General features: G+C 48.6%; 1 pseudogene; it reads right to left on the minus strand.

The window, feature by feature from the left end:
• Positions 1 to 976: 976 nt before the first annotated feature.
• Positions 977 to 4,352, minus strand: LOC127346782 (F-box/FBD/LRR-repeat protein At4g26340-like; annotated as a pseudogene).
• Positions 4,353 to 5,505: the final 1,153 nt, after the last annotated feature.

Below are 5,505 nucleotides of genomic sequence, written 5' to 3' on the forward strand. Positions count from 1 at the left end.
GGCCTATCTGTAACAAACTCGAAACGTGTGTGCGATGTGGGCGTGCCCCATGTTGCCAAGGGTTTCCTAGGCCTATATAATCTCTTGCCCGACTACCGCAGAAACACATCTAATACAGGAGTTAGGGGTTTGCCACCTCTATCTGCTCGCGTCACCATCGTAGCCTACTCCATCCCACCTACCGGCGTGCACCGGCGAACGGGAGAGCAAGTCTCCGGAACCGCTCGCCTTTGTGATCATGTACGGGAGAGGGCGATATAGTTTTTTGGGAATCGCTCTACGCGACTTCTCAAGCTCTTCATCATGGGACGTCTTCCGTCCAAGTCTGGTGGTGCTGCCTACCGTCGTTTTCAATGCCGTCTACTTCGACCCGTCGTCAACAACGTTTTCATCAACAACGTGACTGCTACGACGTCATCTGCCACACCTCCATTGTCACCTCCATCGGATCGGTACGTGCGGCATATCTCAATCTGTTTAGCGAATGATGTTGTGCTGTTTGCCCTGCTACTATTCATGTTGATTAATGCATCTAGTATGTCCGAGTTTCACATGTTAGTACTTGTTGTCGTCATGTTTCATATTCTGGAATTAATCATGGAACTTGCGTCTAATTATCCAACAGAATGAAGCTAATTCCCATTTGAACAAGCTAGTCATCACCATTAGAGGTTACTTTCTCATCAACTAAATGGAAATCCTCCCTAAACCTAATATTAGTCAATCTTTTTTACACAAAAGTGTTTATTTATCTGTTTAATTATAACAAAATAGAGTGTTATTCGAATAATGGTAGTAGGGGCTGCATTTCATATGAGGAAGTCCGTTAGGCAACAATACAGGCTTCAATTCAAATGAAATCAAAGAGTACACACGGAGTAGCAACTTTATTCTAGAGTTCGGTGGCTCCTTCCAAACACAAAAGATAGATCATTGTGATTCCATGAATGATATTTGCAGTGATTTCCAAAGGCTTCTAGAACCTGAAGCGAATCACATCGGGAGAAGCCATTATCAGCCCGTATGTAATCTTTTCCCTCAAAGAATCCTTCTCCTGGCTCAGACTTGGATATGTTGATGGAAATACCTCGGTCTCATAATCCTCAAATTCTTTGGTGCAGAACTTGCACACCTTCCTATCATACAGAGATATCTCTTCAACGTTTGCCGAAGCTTTCATGACACACCTAACGAATCCCGTGAAGTTGTCGTCTGACTGGAAGCCGTAAATGGTTAGCTTGGTTAAACTCTTGTGGTTGAAATCGGGAGCAGGTAGCTGCCACTTCACATCCGCTTTCTTTCTGTGAATGCTTAGTTTCTCTGTGCCGCACCAATAATGATCCCACACCGTGAGACAGAGCTCGTCCAGGGATGGTGCGGCTTTAAGGAAGAACATTGTCCAGGCAATGTCACATCCTTCAGGAAGTCCATATTCAGATGGTGCAATTTGTCAAACACAGAAGCAAGCAGTCTCGGGCATAGTTGCCATGTTTCCGGAACGGTGGGAACGGGGGACGGATTCGGGGTACGGGAGTCGGTGGCTGTCAAAACCAGGGAACGTAAGGGGTATACATCTCTAGATCGATCCTGTTTGATCGGGGACGCGATCCCATTTGATTCGGTACGGCGAATCCGGAACGATACTGTAGGACGAGGGGAGAAATCCATCCAACAGGAGCTTTTATAGAGAATGGAAGCATAATTTCATTGATTACCATGCTTGCTGGACTCTGGAGTCGCTGGAATGAGGAGTTTATCTGGGAGAATAAGGAGTCGTTTTGGGAGATGAAAAGAAACGACGGCCATGTGCGATTAATCAACTGCTGGGATTTAATGTTAAACTGAATCCTAGCTTGTATTTGGGGACGCGAATCTGAGATGAATCGTACCGAATCCTAGCTCGTTCCCGACTCCGATTCCGGGTCACTGAATCCGGAACGTGGGACGGACCACCGTTCCCCGTTTCCGGCTGCTATGGTCTCGGGCTCTCTGGTCGAACCCATATCTAGGACAAACGAAACAATGGATTAGCGATTGTAGAATGCACATAAACTACATCCTCAAGAGGTGGCAATGAAGTCTCAGTTACACTATATTGTTACATACATGCAAGTAAAACCTATTTTTAGACTTTTTTTTGTCAATAAAATGATATAATAACAACAATCTGATGAGTCGATTGCATCATGAGACAGAGAGAACGTGGATGAGTACCTTTTCACTTTGAAAATCCAGATGCAGATCGGCTACGGTGGGGGCATTGGCAAGCAGCTGACTTAGTTCCATGGTCTGGCCCCAATAACAAGTCTTTGTTAGGCTTAGCTTCGAAAGCTGTGGGACGTCGCCCAAATACAAGGGATCTTCGTCGTAGACCCAGTTAGTGTAATTCATCCGCTGGAGCTTGGGTAGACAGACGAGCTCCACCGTCAAAAACTCCCCATAGAAGATCTCGAGCTCGACGAGTCTCGGATGCTCAACTCTCAGCACCGAACTGTTCCCCGCGTCACAATTATGGAGACGCAGAGACTCCAGCCGCTCGCAGACGCTGAGGACGTTGGGGATGTCCGACTCGCCACCGAACCTCAGATTATGCAGCCGCAGCCGCGTGAGGCAGGCGAACGCGTCCGGGCAGTCGCAGAGGAAAGTATTCAACTGCGTCCCGAAGTGGAGGAGATCGCCCTCGAAGCAGTGCTCGAAATTGCACTCCGTCAGTATTTCGAACTCCACGGTTCCGTCCAGCCTCCGTGCCGCCATGGCGCGGGCAACAGATTTGCCGATGGAGATGCAGTCGTAACGTAGCAGGACGAACCTGAGCTTCAGTTTGCGAACGGGGATTCGTGACGGTCTCGTGCTCAGGAACCTGTCCGTCACGTCGGCCACCGCGCCGTTGATCCGGGCCACGTCTCGTGTAGTCGTACGGGTTACATCGATATGGTCGGAGCCTAAAGCGGAGTAGAAGTCGATGAAGATCTGCGAGAGCATGTCGGGCAGCTGGAGCATCTGCTTGGAGAGTATGCAGGTTCTGATGGCGTCGAGCGTGCCCAGCCTCTCGAGAATGTTGAGCAGCGCGTCGTCGGGCAGCCTGCTTAGCCTGTCGCCCCCGCTGTATGTTGCTGCTTGCCGTGACTGCGGCTAGGACGCGGAGGGGCGGGGATGAGTGGTGGATGAGGGATACATGAAGGAGAAGAAAACGCAGAGCAGCGACGACTTACATCACGGCGGCGGCCCTTCATGTTGATCCGGTATGACCCAAAGCTGACAATGGTGGACGCCTGAACTGGGCTTATTTATAGCCAGCTCCGAATCTTGTCCCAAGACTGACTTCCGAGTCCAATACAAACTGATGTACAAGTCGTAAATCTCATGGTCTACTAAATTACAATGGTGCGTGGCAGGAGACGGGCCACGCATCAGCGCGCGAAAGAGAGGCGATCATCAGGCATGCGAGATGCGACCAATGGATTTTGGCACGTTCAATTCTCCCAACTTTGAGAGTGATTGGTTGCTCGCAGGGAAATTTCGCTATTTATGATTTTTACTCGTTGAATGCTGCGCGAGGAAAAACGAAGATTGGTCCTGTTTGTGCATTACGTTTGGATCCCGACAAAGCTTCGTGGTGCAATTTCGCCCATCAATTGGTAGGCAAAAATCGCCGATATAATGGCTAACGGCGGAAGAATCGGGCTGTTTTGTGCTAACCAGCGATGTAGTTACCTCCCTCTTTAAATGGTGCTCTCACCCCTAAATAGCCGTTAAGAACCACAACACAACAGAGTAAGCACACATGACAACGGACATAAGCTAACTGCATCACATATTTAGCATTGTCAGGGCAAGCTATAACGCCCTAATGAAAACAAAAAGCAAGGACGTTTCAGGGGCATAGAAGCCCGTAGAACCCCTTATCAAAAGCCACGAGCACTGTCTTAGCAGCAAAGGTTCCCAACGATCAAGTTCCACTAAAACTACATATGGACATCATTAAGATGCATAGAAATTAATTAGAGCTGCCACCCAGCCGTGAACGGGGCAGGTGTAAAGCCTCGCGGTGGAGGAGTCGGCCTTGTAGATGATCATCTTCATGACGAAGGCCTGGAGCTTGAACTCCACGACGTCGCCGTGATGTAGATCATACTTGTACACCGTCTGCGGCAATTCCTGCCAAAGGCCACCTGGCCACCATAGTTGGTGACTTGAAACCACTCCTCATAGAAGTGGCAGGCAGACAAGGCCACTCTGCGTGGTAGTGGGACCTGGATACACTCCCATGGCGCGTGCTGGAACCATGGCGGCACGACGAGCATGTGGAGGTTATCTGTGCTTAGCTTCACGTAGAAGCTTCGCAGTATCATCGCCCTAGCGAGGTGCCCCAGCTTAGGCTGGCGGCCCACGGTGGGAGGTAGCATTAGCACAACCTCCACCCTGCCAGGCACCTCCGGCTTCAGCGCCCTCGTCCAATGGTTCAGGACGATGTGGTCTTGGTAGCCGGGTGGGGGGAAGAAAAGCAACTCGGTGTTAGAGCGATGAAGACAGTGTCATGATCAAAAGCATATACATAGTGGTAAGACAATGGCATGGTGTTGAACCAACCTTGATTATGCCCTTGTCTTGCTAATTCATGGCACTTCAATGATTTCCCAATTCCGAATTTGGGAAGTGCAATCATTTGACAGACCGACATTTGCACGTTCCAAATTGGGAAATCTAGACTCCACATGTACCAGCTAGAGAATCTAATCTACAAGCACATGCATTTCAGTCCTAACGACCTCCGTCCGCTCGCCAGAGGAGATAGGTCATGGTCCATGCTCCATGCATGGTGGACTAGCCCAATTAGGTCTCCACCTAATGGGATTTTTTGCTTCATGGGCTTCATCTTTGATCTTGTCTTGATCATTGACTTGTTGACCATGTCATGACCGGGGGTCCTTGTTAACTAGTCTTGGCTTGACTTTATTTGACTTTTGTCCATGTAGGATCCTAGTAGACTTGTAGGTCCCATTAGGAGGGTGTTACCCACTTCTACAACGTGACATTTCAAATAAACGTTGTTAAGGTGGTCGGCCCGTCGATGGCCCATTCCTAGAACACACATAATTTTGTTTAACCGTGGGCTTTCTCACTAACGGCCATAGGGGGTATCTTAGCTTTTGCTCCATACTAATGGTGGCATCATATTTGACAACTTCCATAAAGAGGACCATGTCTAATTCGTATCAGTGGCCCCTCGAAACTCATGTTTCGTCCACTTCCTTGTGCAAAGGAGAAGGGCAGCCGCCGTAAGAGGGACATTCATCATCCTCAACACATCGAAGCCCTTCCACCATCACCACCTCGTCATCCATCTCCGCAACCATATTTTAGCCATCTTCATAGCGATACTCTGATGTACTCTTTGATTACCTCGAGATTGGCCTAATTCTCTCCATAGATAAAACCACAAAAGATAATCATGTTGCTCTAGGTAACAAAAACATAAGAAATTGTTAGGAATCACCTTTCCAG

Source organism: Lolium perenne, chromosome 4 (genome assembly GCF_019359855.2).
Source record: "Lolium perenne isolate Kyuss_39 chromosome 4, Kyuss_2.0, whole genome shotgun sequence".
Taxonomy (NCBI): Eukaryota; Viridiplantae; Streptophyta; class Magnoliopsida; order Poales; family Poaceae; genus Lolium; species Lolium perenne.